We start from the raw sequence: 17,472 nt of genomic DNA, 5'->3' as shown, positions 1-17,472 counted from the left end.
AGATAGAATCTGAGAGATCTCACCTTTTACGTATCTCTGTAGCAGTTAGCTCTCATTTTGTCTGGGCACTGCATCAGCCAGATGAAGCAACTGCACATTTAATCTTCTTCCCCATCCCCTCCTGTCTTGAATCTACAGGGAGCAAGCCTGTTCTCCTCAAAACATTATTAGCAAGCTAGCTAACATTAGCCAACTTGAGCAGAGATCTCATCTTGCTAACTAGCAAAGCCAACCAACTACACATCAAATATACATAGAGCAAATCATTTTCTAAAATAATTTTAGTCTCAACCAAATTACAAGTGCATAGCTTTATCTATTCCTCTGTTACACAATTTAATAACCACTAGATACAGGCTAACCAGAAAAGCTCTAATGCTAGCTAGTTAGCAAGCCCTGTAATGTCAATAGAAAAGAGGCTAGTTAGATAGCTAGCTAGCATTAGCTTTGTAGTGGTTATGCTATGTGGAAACACTCATTTTAATTATTCCCTTCATCTTCTTCACACCGACGCCTTGTTGTACTTTTCAAATTCTGTGAATAGCATTTAGCTAGCTACAAATGTTTACAATTTGATCCATATTTAGCACAGTGGGAAGTGTGCTTCCAGACCGGAACCCTGTGAAACGTGAGAGCTTGTTCCAGAATGACAACACCTCACCTGATTGGTCAGAAGAAAAAGCCCTGTCCACCAGAGCTTGTATATTTCTCTGCTGCTTGGTGGCAGAATTTGTTTTTACAACTGCAAAACTTTTGCCTGAAGTTAGTCGCTAAATTAGTGCCAAAACTCTGGGCGCACAGATTCGACATCGGCAAATTTAGTTTGAATTCACAGAGGAATATTCACCAGTCACAAGTTTAGTAAATTTAGTAAACATTCATTCTCAAATTCAGCTGCATGCTTGAAAATCTTATTGAATTTATTCACATATCAACTGACATGTTTGCAAATTTTGTTGTATTTATTCACACATCATGTTATGTACTTGCAAGTGTTGTTGCATTTATTCTCAAAATAAATTGTTTTTTTTTGCAACTACAACACAGATTATATAGGTGCAACTAATATTTTACATGTGCAGGTCACGTTTTACATCAGGGATGGGAAACTGGCAGCCCACCTTTAGTCTGGGTCTCAATTTACTGTTGAGAGTTAAAATAATAGAATACACAATTCAAAATGTGATTGTGCATCAGCAATCACTCAATTAGCAATTTATTTTTAGATTGGTAAATTAGTCTAGTGGACAGCTATCTGAACTTGTAGTAAGCATGGTCGAATTACAGACCGGGTGGGGCCCATTGATCATCAGTGATCATATTAAAAACGGCAAACATTTGCCTCCACCCTACCGCAAAATGTGTGGAGTTGCAGACCCACGAGCCACTGTGGCCCCTCATGATGAGTTCCGTTTTCTTGTGGCCCCCACCCCCATCAAAGTTGCCCATCTCTGCTTGACATGCTTGTACACTTAAGGCACTATTTTACCTTCATATCATTCTTTCAAGGAACCAGTTCTCTGGCAAAAAAAACCTAAATTGATCTGAAACACTGCTTAAAGGCCTACCTAACAAAGATTAAAGATCGTGATACTAATTACATAGCTATTACACAATAATGGAGACAGTATGAAGCCTGCAGTACGTAGCCTTCTCACACTTAATATTTCATTTGTAGAGTAATACGTGTTGAGTTTCAGAACTTTCTCAAACACTCTGGAAAAAATGAAATAACATATCAAATGGCTGGACTGAGGCATTCAGACTGTGTCTAGATGGAGCCACAAGAGGTCAGTAGTTGTACATTTATGAGCTCGCAGACAATGCCATTGCCGATACCCCTTTAGCGTTTTCATTCAGTCTTGTGTGTGGCATATATTATACTTTCTGCATATTTATAGCTTTTTTGCTGTAGATTGATGTTGAAAACAGTTTGTGAAAGGACTAACATTACATTGCTCTTAAATCTATGTATTTTTACATTGTAGTTACATAAACAGATAGTGTAATTTGCCTACACATTGTGTAGAAGTCTAGATTTATGTGTTCTTGTCCTCTTTATTTTACATGCTTTAAGTGCCACTATCTGTAAATGTGACATTTTCTCTCCAATGAATTGTCCACTCAATAACATCTAGAAGACACAAAAGTGAGACACGCTTTGTTGGAATCCTGAGAATGTGGCATGCACCAATCCAATAGAAAACACGTTTTGTTGGAATCCTGAGAATGTGGCATGCACCAATCCAATAGAAACACGTTTTGTTGGAATCCTGAGAATGTGGCATGCACCAATCCAATAGAAACACGTTTTGTTGGAATCCTGAGAATGTGGCATGCACCAATCCAATAGAAACACGTTTTGTTGGAATCCTGAGAATGTGGCATGCACCAATCCAGTAGAAACACGTTTTGTTGGAATCCTGAGAATGTGGCATGCACCAATCCAATAGAAACACGTTTTGTTGGAATCCTGAGAATGTGGCATGCACCAATCCAATAGAAACACGTTTTGCTAAATGAATTTCACTGATCCCATAGTATAGACCAAGGGTCCCTACCCAACCCTGTATCTCACTGGCACCTTGATTCAAGCCTGTCCATTACCTCAATTGCATAGCATATCTGTGAAAATAAGATTACTGTACACTACTAGTCACCCAGATATATTCCAGTTAAAAGTCTATAGGCAGACTACATCAGAAGAAGTTCTCTGGTACAGTAAACTGTGTTTGTGGTAATTAGAACATGTAATGTGCAATATTGAATGACTCAATCATATGCAGTATTAAATCAGTGCCTCCATGGCAGACTTTCAATAGTCTTCTGTCCTGTCAAAATGATGCGCAAAGCTAAGCAGATAACTGCGGAACTATTAAGATACTTGTTTACTGATAGAGTTTATAAAGATTATCAGAATCAGCTGCAGACTTTGAGTATTAATGTTCCCAGACTACATGAATCATAGACTTATATTAAATATCATATACAGTGCCTTTGAAAGTATTCAGACCCTTTGACTTTTTACACATTTTGTTACGTGCAGCCTTATTCAAAAAATTTTTTTATCCTCTGCAATCTGCACACAATACCCCATAATGACAAAGTGAAGAGAGGTTGTTAGAAATTTTTGCAAATGTATTAAAAATTAAAAACTGAAATACTGTCTTGGCCTGAATGCCAAGCGTCATGTCTGAAGGGAACCTGGCACCATCCCTACTGTGAAGCATGGTGGTGGCAGCATCATGCTGTGTGGATGTTTTTCAGCGGCAGGGACTGGGAGACTAGTCAGGATCGAAGGAAAGATGAACGGAGCAAAGTAGAGAGATCCTTGATGCAAACCTGCTCCACAGCACTCGGGACCTCAGACTGGGGCGAAGGTTCGCCTTCCAACAGGACAACGACCCTAAGCACACAGCCAAGACAATGCAAGAGTGGCTTCAGGACAAGTCTCTGGATGTCCTTGAATGGCCCAGCCAGAGCCCGGATTTGAACCAGTGAGAACATACACCTTAGCCAAATACATTTAATCTCAGTTTCACAATTCCTGACATTTAATCCTAGTAAAAATTCCCTGTTTTACGTCAGTTAGGATCACCACTTTATTTTAAGAATGTGAAATGTCAGAATAATAGTAGAGAGAATGATTTATTTCAGCTTTTAATTCTTTCATCACATTCCCAGTGGATCAGAAGTGTACATACACTCAATTAGTGTTTGGTAGCATTGCCTTTAAATTGTTTAACTTTGGTGAAATGTTTCGGATAGCCTTTCACAAGCTTCCAACAATAAATTGGGTGAATTTTGGCCTATTCCTCCTGACAGAGCTGGTGTAACTGAGTCAGGTTTGTAGGCCTCCATGCTAGCACACACTTTTTCAGTTATGCCCACAAATGTTCTATAGGATTGAGGTCAGGGCTTTGTGATGGCCACTTCACCACCTTGACTTTGTTGTCCTTAAGCCATTTTGCCACAACTTTGGAAGTATGCTTGGGGTCATTGTCCATTTGGAAGATCCATTTGCGACCAAGCTTTAACCTCCTGACTGATGTCTTGAGATGTTGCTTCAATATATCCACATACTTGTCCTGCCTCATGATGCCATCTATTTTGTGAAGTGCACCAGTCCCTACTGCAGCAAAGCACCCCCACAACATGATGCTGCCACCCCTGTGCTTCACGTTTGGGATGGTGTTCTTTGACTTGCAAGCCTCCCCCTTTTTCCTCCAAACATAACGATGGTCATTATGGCCAAACAGTTCTATTTTTGTTTCATCAGACCAGAGGACATTTCTCCAAAAAGTACGATGTTTGTTCCCATGTGCAGTTGCAAATGGTAATCTGACTTTTTTATGGCGGTTTTAGAGCAGTGGCTTCTTCCTTGCTGAGCGGCCTTTCAGGTTATGTCGATATAGGACTCGTTTTACTGTGGACATAGATGCTTTTGTACCTGTTCCCTCCAGCATCTTCACAAGGTCCTTTACAGTTGTTCTGGGATTGATCTGCACTTTTCGCACCAAAGTACGTTCATCTCTAGGAGAAAGAACGCGTCTCCTACCTGAGCGGTATGACGGCTGCGTGGTCCCATGGTGTTTATACTTGCGTACTATTGTTTGTACCGATGAACGTGGTACCTTCAGGCATCTGGAAATTGCTCCCAAGGATTTAACCAGACTTGTGGAGGTCTACAAATTTGTTTCTGAGGTCTTGTCCGATTTCTTTTGATTTTCCCATGGTGTCAAGCAAAGAGGCACTGAGTTTGAAGGTAGGCCTTGAAATACATCCACAGGTGCACCTCCAATTGACTCAAATTATGTCAATTAGCCTATCAGAAGCTTCTAAAGCCATGACATAATTTTCTGGAATTTTCCAAGCTGTTTAAAGGCACAGTCAATTTAGTGTATGTAAACTTCTGACCCACTGGAATTGTGATACAGTGAGTTATAAGTGAAATAATTTGTCTGTAAACATTGTTGGAAAAATTACTTGTGTCATGCAAAGTAGATGTCCTAACCGACTTGCCAAACTATAGTTTGTTAACAAGACATTTGTGGAGTGGTTGAAAAACGAGTTTCTGACTCCAACCTAAGTATATGTTGACTTCAGACTTCAACTGTATGTACTTTGACAAACTAACTAACAAATCCATTGAGATGAATAATAGCTCGTGATAATCATATTTAATGTGGATCATCAGTAGGATAAGTATCAGTGCATCCATTCCATTACTTTATTTTTATTTAAGCAAAAATGTCTAATAAAATGTTTTTACTTTGTCATTATGGCGTATTGTTTGTAGATTGATGAGGAATAAAAACAATTTAATACATTTTACAATAACGCTGTAGCATAACAAGATGTGGAAAAAGTCAAGGAGTCTGAATACTTTCCGAAGGCACTAAATAAATTATTATAAATAACCAAACATCTAAATACACAATGAAGAACGAACAAGCTTTTTCAAATGTGCTCTTTTAGCCTGAATAATGTTTTTAATCAATATTATTTTGTTACTCTGTGTGAAGGCTATATTCTGCCATGAAAGAACAATGCATTGACAAGATCACTGCCACACACTGTATAGAGTGTCTGGTTGTGATTATAGGTGTTTCAAAATACAGAAAATAAATAGTTAATACCAGATAACTTTTTCATATACCTGATAGTCAGTCACCATATGGCTCCTTCTCAAGAAGGCTACCCGACCACTTTCAGGAACCCCACTCCTCTAGGTGAGTACCCTTCTTCTACGAAGTGTATTGCAGCTTTAAAAGGGTCCATAATGCCTTGCGGTGTCACAGTTCCGATGCAATGTATTTACAGGCAAAAGTAATGAAATGGGGAGAGGCAATTTTCCGCAGCATATTGGTCAACCTGCAATGGCTATAGCAGGGACAGTGCATCGTTAAACTTTCAGCCAAGGATATCACAACGCTGCTCATTTTCTCATGATGCAGTTCTCTCTTTGCTGTGGACCGTGTCACGTTGTCGCAGTTCGTACAAGTGATTTATAGGCTTGCGCCGATTCCATTCCTCTACAGAATTTATTTTTCCTAAACTTCAGTCCCGATAGAGAAGACTGAGGGGGACTTCTGTTGGTGTTTCGGCACCTACAACACGAAGGTAAGAGATTACGTTTGTATTTTCCCCGCTAATGTTAAAGTATTACCGTTATACTGTGTTTCTAAAGTAACTACCCTTCACAACATTATCCCAGGTGTAATAACACGGGGCAGGGATAACGGAAACATTATCAGGTTGCATAGTGGAACATGTGTGCCCCTTGCAATGTCGCGGGTCTTTCTTGCCGTAAATAACATCACACTTTCAAAACAATAGTACAGCATTCAGGGCAATTTCCCAGACTTGTTTACTCTGTGACCCATATATAGGCTACATTCATGCATTGGCTCTCTATCTGATAATAGACTATAGCCCATACGTTTATATGTTTATAAACATTGAATAATGGTTGATAATGTATACATTCCTCCAATTACGAATTTCCTATGAATGTACATACCCCATTTCCCATTCACAATTAAGCTTTTAACACTATTTGATGTAGGCTACCTACAGGGCTATTTATGGGGACTATGATTATATTTCCAGTTACCCACTTTAGAGACTAACTGTAGAGTAGGCCAATACAATATTTTGGGGGATATGATGTATTAGAGCAGTAGTTGTGCTCCCTGTGTATTGACACTTTCATCAGTTACAATCAACTTTACACAGACGTTGAAGCAAACCATGTTGGCCAGTAGATAATGTATATCAGTAACTGAGTATTGTGTGCTTTGGGCTGCCTACTGTACACCACTGTCTGTTTGATCATAAAATATTAAAGAAACAGGCCTACTCCATAAAACCTGTTTCATTTTTCTACGATTAAGAAGCTGTAGTATCTTCATTAATCCCACAGCTGTGCTAAAGCATGTGTTCAATTACTGCTCTAATGAACTGATGAGACTGCCAGAACATGGACTAAAATAAACCCATGTCTTGATCATGCACAAACCAACCCTCCAAACCCTTAACCAGAGCAGAGGCCAGGAGACCGGGTCTGTTGCCCCAATCAGTGGTGCTGCTATGGCCCTGCTCCCGGCATCAGGCTGGCACTTCAAAGCTGGTCCACTTATAGAGCCATCATGGCAGGAGAACAAAGGCGGTATTATTTCTGCTGACTAAACGTGTCGTCCAGGTGTTCAGGATCCTGCCAGTGTTGACCTCCCGACTAGGGGAGGGGAGGCGAGGGCCACTCTGGAGTCTAATATAACATCCAGCCAGCCTGATGTTAGGGAGGGAGAGGTGAGAGGAGTGTGTGGCTCCAGAAGTTCCTCATGGAAAGCTTTACAGGAGTTGGGGCTATAACCGTGGCAATGGCGTGACTGGGGCTGGTTTTAATCCCTGGTGAGGGATGGACGTCTCAAACTCCCTCTCCTTGGAGATCTTTGGATTAAGGGGATGGAGGGGATGGGGGGGGGGTGGCCTGAATTCTGAACAAGTGTTTGGCTGGAAGGGTGAGCTCGAGCCAGCCTTAGTTTTTGGCCCTTCCAGCATAATTCAGGTGGCCTTCTTTAACTACAGGACCTTTTCTGGCCAAACTTCAGCCAATTACCTTGTAATTACCTTAACTCAACTTTTTGTATTTTCTTAACTGTCTAGACATATTTATTTTATAGTAATTTCAAACTTGCACAAATACAAATGTTTTCCACTTTGACTCTAGTATAACGTACATACAAAGACCCCACCAACACAAGCAGAACATGTATTTTCGTTCTGAATAGCAACTTTAATCTGTTATTTATTTGTAACTAACTTTATTAAAGGCGTTAGGTAGTAGGTAGGTAGTAGTCAACCTAATGCCATTTTGGACCTGGTCTGACCTGAGAGGATGCTGCTGCTGGCAGTGTGGAGGAGGGAGAACCGACCACAAGACTCCTTGCTGACATTCATTCCTCTTTCTTGTTTTGGTATTTATGTGGAAATGGGAGTGGGGCTCCTGTTTATAAAAAGCAAAAATGCTTGTTTTATGTAATTCAATAATAAGATTTACCCAAAGATTTAGCCTATTTAGCTTAGTTTTTAATCATAGATTGTAATACAGTCCTAATTCCTTCCTCCCAGTATAAACATAGTCTGCCCACAAAATCACCCACAAAAATAGCCTGGCACTCTGTAGACTATATAACTGATGTAGTCCTTTAGCTGTGAGTAGAATCTATTGTGTATTCATGTTAAACACAGCCCTGAGATCAGAGGGCTGTGAACAGAACCAACCTTATTTCCACGTCATGGCCCATTGCATTCTCACCAGCCAGGAATGCACACTCTGGATGTTATCAGTCTCCACGCTGTAGCATCAAGGCCCATCTCTGGAGGGAGATCGCCTGCCGGTGCTCTGCTGGTGCCCTGTGACGACCTGGCTCCACAGTTGTAATTTATTTTTTAAAATTTCACCTGTATTTAACCAGGTAGGCTAGTTGAGAACAAGTTCTCATTTACAACTGCAACCTGGCCAAGATAAAGCAAAGCAGTGCGACACAAACAACAACATTTGAGGGGGGGGGAGGGGGGGGGGCATATAATACATGTCTGTCTGTATGCCTGGCACTGGCATGGATATGTAGTGGAATTCCTTCCTATAGAAAAGATAACTGCACACATGATATTATCTCTGTATATTTATTGTGCTGATGTTTGTGGTAAGAAACTCCTCCCAATAGCCCCCACCCCAAAGCTCCTCTATGCACTTCTTCCTCAGTCTTGCATACCAGGCTGTTTTGCATTGTGGTAAATAGGGCTGAGGCCCTAGTACGACCAACTACCCAGATCTGTTGTGTGTATGAGGCATGAGAGTAAGGCCAGGGCAGCACTTGATGGCTAACTGGGGAGATTTAAAGGCATAGTTTCTCAGCCTACTCCAAAACATGCACGCACGCACACACACACACACACACACACAAAAGAGTCCCCACCACCACAATAAAACAGAATCTGTCTCTTGCTATGGCTGGAAAACGGGGATCCATTTCACAAGAGGCCTAGTCTGGTACCAATTACACTAGAGTGTATACATTTCTAGTAATTACAACGTAGCCGTGCAACAGGAAATTCTATTTCAATTCAAGTTCAATAATGGAAATAGTTTGTAAGCACCAGAACCCCTTATTGCACTACACTCTGTAAAAAATAACTCATTATGGACTGTGGGGGGATGGGCTCTGTTTTACTTTTTGTCATCAGGATAGTGTTGAAGTAAATGTTTCTTTTGTTTTTATATATCGCTACCTCTGGTGTATCTCTGCTCTCATACCTTCAATAGCCTTCAACCTCTCCCCTTTGCCAATAAGTAGGGATGCACGATATATCGGTGAACATATCGGAATCGGACGATATTAGCTAAAAATACCAACATTGGTATCAGCCAATGTCTAGTTTAACGCCGATGTTAAAATCTGATGTCAAAGCTACTGTGCATACCTATATATTGTAGGTACATGACGTAATGACGCAACGTAAAATGTTGCGCTACACTTGCAACACAACGTTCCTAACCTAGCCCACAATGTCTGCTGTGTGGATCGAGCAGTCAACAAGTCAAGCAGTCATTTGAAAGAGTAAGACAATTTCAGTGAGACTAACTCAAAGGTGAAATCCATTAAAGCCAAGATAATGGCATTCATTGCCCTTGACAAACAACCGTTCTCTGTCGTGGGTGATGTTGGCTTTCGCCGACTGGTTGAGCACCGGTACACACTACAAAGTGCGCTATTTTTTAGATGTTGTCCTACCGGAGTTACACAGTAATAGCGTCACTACTATTAGCTTCACGACATACATACTATGGAACGCCATTTGGGTCTTTGCATGTCAAGAAAGATACAGTAGCACTGTCAAAGCTGTACAAGTCTGCAAACAAGCAAACACCGGCCACGAACAATGAGTTTACAATATGCGTTGGTAATAACGCATCATTTGTTTGACCTCAACTAAAAGCTAGCTTTAGCTTGGTACCTAGCTAGCACCAATACAACCAGGCTGAAAACAATGACCAGTAGAAACTGCAGTCATTTTCATTATTCTTAGCAATCATTTAGGAATCCTTGTGAATAAGTATTAGCTAGGTTGCCACTTGTTGTTCGCCTATTGAAATTGAACTTTAGTTCATGAAAATAAATAGCTAGCCAGCTACTTAACCCTGTTGCCCAAAGCTAACGTTATAAGCAGCCAGCTAGCTTCATCTGGCTAGTGAGGCTCGACCTGACTGGGTTATGTGTTGTGAAGCTAGCCACAATAAGGATTAGGCACAATAGTGGAATTTGCAGTTTGCATTCAAAAGAAAAGTGCCATTGACAGTGATGCAAATTAATAGAAATAGTAGAATTATGCCATACTTTTATTTTGAATGCTAACCACAAAGTCCACTATTGTGGCTAATCCTTATTGTGGCTAGCTTCACATAGATGGGTCCAACCACCATTAATCAAATAAGAACGGTCTTATAAATTAGGGATATTTTAGATGATGACACCTACCCATATAGTTAGCTAGCTAATATGTTAAGCTAGGGGCTTAACATATTATGTGACGTGCAGTCATATTCAGGTCCTGATTGGTCAACAAGCTTATTTGACACGTCAAATAATGTTATTTGACACTCAAAGACCCAAACGGCGTTCCATAGAAATCCTGGTTGAGAATGAAACGACTGACCAAATGAACAACGAAACAGCACAGCAAGTAAGTGAAAGAAATAGGTTTTCATTATGTTTTATTGGTAATGGGGGCATACGTAAATGCCAACAAAATAACTTTTTGGTCCGTGTGGTGTGTGTGTGTGTAACCTTTATTTAACTATGCAAGTCAGTTAAAAACAAATTCTTATTTACAATGGCCGCCCTATGGGACTCCCAATCACGGCCGGATGTGATACAGCCTGGATTCGAACCAGGGACTGTAGTGACGGCTCTTGCACTGAGATGCATTGCTTTAGAGCGCTGCGTCCGTGTGTGTTAACTACTATAGCCGACTCTTTTCTCTGTATACATCAATGATGCTGCTGGAAATTCTCTGATCCACCTCTACGCAGACGACACCATTCTGTATACTCCTGTATACTCCTGACTCTGTGTTAACTAACCTCCAGACAAGCTTCAATGCCATACAACTCTCCTTCCGTGGCTTCCAACTGCTCTTTAATGCAAGTAAAACTAAATGCATGCTCTTCAACCGATCGCTGCCCGCACCTGCCCGCCCGTCCAGCATCACTACTCTGGACGGTTCTGACAGAATATGTGGACAACTACAAATACCTAGGTGTCTGGTTAGACCGTAAACTCTCCTTCCAGGCTCACATTAAGCATCTCCAATCCAAAATTAAATCTAGAATCGTCTTCCTATTTCGCAACAAAGCATCCTTCACTCATGCTGCCAAACATACCCTCGTAAAACTGACTATCCTACCGATCCTTGACTGTCATCTACAAAATAGCCTCATATATTACCCAACACTGCGACCTGTATGCTCTTGTTGGCTGGCCCTCGCTTCATATTCGTCACCAAACCCACTGGCTTCAGGTCATCTATAAGTCTTTGCTAGGTAGAGCCACGCCTTATCTCAGCTCACTGGTCACCATAGCACCCATAGCACGCGCTCCAGCAGTTATATTTCACTGGTCACCCCCAAAGCCAATTCTTCATTCGGCCGCCTTTCCTTCCTGTTCTGTCCTGCCAATGACTGGAACGAACTGCAAATATCACTGAAGCTGGAGACCCATATCTCCCTAAGTATCTGTAAGCACCAGCTGTCAGAGCAGCTCACATATCACTGCACCTGTACATAGCCCATCTGTAAATAGCCCATCTGTAAATAGCCCATCTGTAAATAGCTCATCCCCATACTGTTATTTATTTTATTTAGCTCCTTTACTCCCCAGTATCTCTACTTGCACATTCATCTTCTGCACATCTATCACTCCAGTGTTTAATTGCTATATTACAATTATTTCTCCACTATGGCCTATTTATTGCCTTAACTCCCTTATCCTACCTCATTTGCACACACTGTATATAGACTTTTTCTATTGTATTATTGACTGTATGTTTATTTATTACATGTGTAACTCTGTGTTGTTGTTTGTGTCGCACTGCTTTGCTTTATCTTGGCCTGGTCGCAGTTTAAATGAGAACTTGTTCTCAACCTGCCTACCTTGTTATATAAAGGTGAAATAAAATAAAAAATAAATAAAAATGTAACTGCTTGCTAGAATGCTTAAAAAGCCGCAGACATGTTAATATCGGTTATCTGCATCGTTTTTTTGGCAAGGAAAATACCAGATATCGGCCAAAAATGTAATATCGGTGCATCACTACCAATAAGTGATTATATTGTTCCCCCCATAGTGAACAATGGCCTGTAAAGTCCAAGGGGAACATAGGGGGTGTCACGACCGTCATATAAATAATTGTACCAAGGCGCAGCGTGATTTCCAAAACTACAAAGACATAACGATTGTGAAATACGTAGCGCACATAGGCACTCACACAAAACAATATCCCACATCACAGGTGGGACAAAGGACACACTAAGTATGATCCCCAATTAGAGGTAACGATCATCAGCTGCCTCCAATTGGGAACCACACACACACACCAACATAGAAATATAATACCTAGAAACCCCCCTAGTCACACCCTGACCTAAAACAGGGCGTGACAGTACCCCCCCCACCCACGTAGCACCCGCTCAGACTGCGGATCCAGCCATGAAGCCGGGCTGAATGCCGTGCCCGGACTGGGTACCAGCACAGAGGAAGGCGCTGGTGGCCTGGTGCGTGGAGCCAGCACAGGTTGGACCGGACTGATGACATGCTCTTCAGGGCGAGTGCGAGGAGCCGGCACAGGACGTACCGGGCTGGGAAGGTGCACTGGCGGCTTGGTGCGTGGAGCCGGCGCAGGACATACCGGGCTGGGAAGGCGCACTGGAGGCTTGGTGCGTGGAGCCGGCACAGGACGTACCGGGCTGGGAAGGTGCACTGGAGGCTTGGTGCGTGGAGCCGGCGCAGGACGTACCGGGCTGGGAAGGCGCACTGGAGGCTTGGTGCGTGGAGCTGGCGCAGGACGTCCCGGGCTGGGAAGGCGCACTGGAGGCTTGGTGCGTGGAGCCGGCGTAGGACGTATCGGGCTGGGAAGGCGCACTGGAGGCTTGGTGTGTGGAGCCGGCACAGGACGTACCGGGCTGGGAAGGCGCACTGGAGGCTTGGTGCGTGGAGCCGGCGCAGGACGTACCGGGCTGGGAAGGCACACTGGAGGCCTGGTGCGTGGAGCCGGCACAGGTTGCACCGGACTGATGACACGCTCTTCAGGGCGAGTGCGCTGCAGAATGCACTTAACCAACATCTCTCTCCGATCTCCCTCCTCCAATTGCTCCATCATCTCCCAGACGGTCTCTGGCTCTCTCCTCGGCTCAGCCGACCGCCCCTTGTGCCTCACCCCAAAAAATCTTGGGGTTGCCCGTGGGCTGTTTGTGGCCTTGGACCCCGGCATCGCCGCTGTCCTCCTATACTCCTTATCGACTCCCACCAAGGAAGGGTCTCGCATCCACCCAGTATTTCCTCCCATGTCCAACTCTCCTTTACCTCCTGGGCACGCTGCTTGGTCCTGTAATGGTGGGATATTCTGTCACGACTGTCATATGAAGAATTGGACCAAGGCGCAGCGTGAGTAGAGTTCCATATTTTAATGATAGTGAGACTTCCAAAAAAACAAAGACATAACAATCGTGAAATATGTACTGCAAGTTCATTCATTCTTTGTTGTTTTGAAGTTTCACTGTAATAAATATGTGGAACTCTACTCACACTGCACCTTGGTCCACTTATTTATTCGATGGACATGACAGGGGGCAATCAAATAAAAACAAATGTTATTTGTCACGTGCTGAATACAACACCTTACTGTGAAATGCTTACTTACAAGCCCTTAACCAACAATATAGTTCTAAGAAAAATAAGAGTTAAGAAAGTTTATTAAATAAACTAAAGTAAAGGAAATAAAAGAGCAACAATAAAATAACAATAACGAGTAGCGAGTAGCAGCAGTGTAAAAAAAGGGGGAGGGGGGTCTATGCAAATAGTCCAGGTAGCCATTTGATTAGCTGTTCAGCATTCTTATGGCTTTTGGACCTAGACATGGTGCTCTGGTACCACTTGCCGTGTGGTAGCAGAGAGAACAGCCTATGACTAGGGTGGATGGTGTCTTTGGCAATTTTTCTTCCTCTGACATCGCCTGGTATAGAGGCCCTGGATGTCAGGAAGCTAGGTCGCAGTGATGTATTGCGCCGTACACACTACCCTCTGTAGCACCTTGCAGCCGGAGGTCGAGCCGTTACCATACCAGGCAATGATGCAATCAGGATGCTCTCGTGGTGAAGAACATTTTGAGGATCTGAGGACCAAATCTTTTCAGTCTCCTGAGGGGGAATAGGTGTTGTCATGCCCTCTTCACAACTGTCTTGGTGTGTTTGGACCATGAGAGTTTGTTGGTGATGTGGGCATCAAGGATCTTGAAGCTCTCAACCTCGTTTTCGGTGATCAGGCCTACCACCGTTGTGTCATCGGCAAACTTAATGATGGTGTTGGAGTCGTGCTTGGCCACGCAGTCATGGGTAAACAGCGAGTACAGGAGGGGACTAAGCACACACCCCTGAGGGGCCCTAGTGTTGAGGATCAGCATGGGTGACCCATCAAGAAGTCCAGGATCCAGTGTTTAGTCCCAGGGTCCTTATCTTAGGGATGAGCTTTGAGGGCACTATGGTGTTGAACGCTGAGCTGTAGTCAATGAATAGCATTCTCACGTAGGTGTTCCTTTTGTCCAGCTGGGAAAGGGCAGTGTGGAGATTGCGTGAGCTGTGGATCTGCTGGTCCGGTATGCAAATTGGAGTGGGTCTAGGGTTTCTGGGATGATGGTGTTGATGTGAGCCATGACCAGCCTTTCCAAGCACTTCATGGCTACAGATGTGAGTGCTACGGGTCGGTAGGCACAGGGACTATGGGGGTCTTGGGCACAGGGACTATGGGGGTCTGCTTGAAACATCATTTACAAACATGTAGGTATTACAGACTAGGCCAGGGAGAGGTTGAAAATGTCAGTGAAGGCCCGTAGCTAGTTGGTCAGCGCATGCTTTGAGTACACGTCCTGGTAATCTGTCTGGTCCTGCAGCCTTGTGATTTTTGACTTTAAAGGTCTTACTCACATCAGCTACGGAGAACGTGATCACACACAGTGTTGCTTGCCTCGAAGCGAGCATTGAAGTCATTTAGCTCATCTGGTAGGCTCATGTCACTGGGCAGCTCGTGGCTGTGCTTCGCTGTAATAGTTTTCAAGCCCTGCCACATCCAACGAGCGTCGTGGCCGGTGTAGTAGGATTCAATCTTAGTCCTATATTGTCGCTTTGAATGTTTGATGGTTTGTTGGAGGGCATAGCGGTATTTCTTATAAGCGTCCGGGTTAGAGTCCCGCTCCTTGAAAGCGGCAGCTCTACCCTTTAGCTCAGTGTGGATGTTGCCTGTAATCCATGGCTTCTGGTTGGGGTATGTATGTATGTATGTATGTATGTATGTATGTATGTATGTATGTATGTATGTATGTATGTATGGTCACTGTGGGATGACGGCATTGGTGCACTTATTGATGAAGCCGGTGACTGATGACTCCTCAATGCCAACGGATGAATCCCGGAACATATTCCAGTCTGTGCTAGCAAAACAATCCTGTAGCTTAGCATCTGGCCACTTCCGTATTGAGCAAGTCACTGGTACTTCCTGCTTTAGTTTTTGCTTGTAAGCAGGAATCAGAAGGATAGGGAGGGAGCTTTGTAAGCGTCTCTGTGTGTGGAGTAAAGGTGATCTAGAGTTTTTTTCCCTCTGGTTACACATGCTGGTAGAAATTAGGTAAAATGGATTTAACTGTCCCTGCATTAAAGACCCCGGCCACTAGGAGCGGCGCCTCTGGATGAGTATTTTTTTGTTTGTTTAAGGCCTTATACAGCTCATTGAGTGTGGTCTTAGTGTCAGCATCGGTTTGTGGTGGTAAATAGACAGCTACGAAAAATATAGATGAAAACTCTCTTGGTAAATAGTGTGGTCTACAGCTTATCAATAGATAATTTACCTCCAGCGAGCAAAACCTTGAGACTTCCTTAATATTATATTTCGCACACCAGCTGTTATTGACAAATAGACACAGACCGCCACTCCTTGTCTTACCGGAGGCAGCTGTTCTGTCTTGCCGATGCACGGGAAAAACAGCCAACTGTACATTATTCATGTCGTCGTTCTGCCACGACTCTGTGAAACATAAGATATTTAATGTCCCATTGGTAGGATAGTCTTGAACAGAGGTCATCCAGTTTATTCTCCAATGATTGCACATTGGCCAATAGGACAGATGGTAGAAGCGGGTTACCCACTCGCCGACAAATTCTCACAAGGCACCCAGATCTGCTTCCCCTGTATTGGCAGTCTCTTCTTCATGCGAATAATGAGGATTTGGGCCTGGTCCGGTGTCAGCAGTAAATCCTTCACGTCCGACTCGTTAAAGAAATAATCTTTGCCCAGTTCGAGGTGAATAATTGCTGCTCTGATATCCAGAAGCTATTTTCGGTCATAAGAGACAGTTGCAGAAACATTATGTACAAAATAAGTTACAAAAAATGTGAGAGAAAAAACACACAAAATAGCACAATTGGTTTGGAGCCCGTAAAACGGCAGCCATCTCCTCTGGCGCCATTGACATCTATCATGGAAAAATCAGGCGTGGAACAAGACTGTTTTTTTCTAGAGGACCTTTGTCCTTAAAACAGCTCAGTGGTTCCCCAAGGGGTTTCTCCCAATTCCCAGAGTCAATTTGTGCCTGATTCTTTGTGTTAGCCCCATGAAGAAAATCCATTTTGTTTCTCCTCAAACGGCCATTTGTTCTTCATGTAAATGCATCATATTCATACCAGTCTACTGCAGTACAGTTCAGCAGGAATACATCATAGTTGTAGGCCTAAATTAAGGAAATAATATTATAATTTCTTCCATGACATGTCTTGCGTCAGGTGCTGTCACTCCTCCATGCTGCTTGTCCTTCAATTTACAGGGAATCAGTGCAGACAGAGTATTTGCGCTATGAGATAATGATTTAAGAGTTGCCCTTATCCTTCCAGCACAGCCATATTTCCCATGGCTCAGAGATGTACATGATCACTCTATAGGATACTATCTCTGTTCTAGAGGTTGGGAACCTGGGCCAGCTCCTGGCCTGGTAAAGTGATAGCAGTGCGTGGCCCGTCCCCCTGTATGTGTGAGGACCCAAAGGAACATATGGTGACTTTCACCAGTATGAGTCAGTGAAAGTCCTGGCCTTGGTGCCAACTCTCTGTACTCCTGCAGCCCTGGGACCTTTGGGCTGACAACAGCA

At 43.1% G+C, this 17,472-nt stretch overlaps 1 protein-coding gene across 2 annotated transcripts in view; it reads left to right on the top strand.

The window, feature by feature from the left end:
- The first annotated feature begins 5,792 nt into the window (after nt 1-5,792).
- Nucleotides 5,793-17,472, top strand: part of LOC115134856 (ras association domain-containing protein 8-like) — a 30,164-nt gene continuing 18,484 nt past the window's right edge. For both annotated transcript variants that reach the window (XM_029669028.2, XM_065022455.1), the window contains exon 1: nt 5,793-6,123. The gene's annotated coding sequence lies outside the window, so the exon portion shown is untranslated. The remainder of the gene's footprint in view (nt 6,124-17,472) is intronic.

Source organism: Oncorhynchus nerka, linkage group LG9a (assembly GCF_034236695.1).
Source record: "Oncorhynchus nerka isolate Pitt River linkage group LG9a, Oner_Uvic_2.0, whole genome shotgun sequence".
NCBI classification, from domain to species: Eukaryota; Metazoa; Chordata; class Actinopteri; order Salmoniformes; family Salmonidae; genus Oncorhynchus; species Oncorhynchus nerka.
Note: the sequence above shows the minus strand (reverse complement) of the source record. Positions and strands in the feature narration are given on the sequence as shown.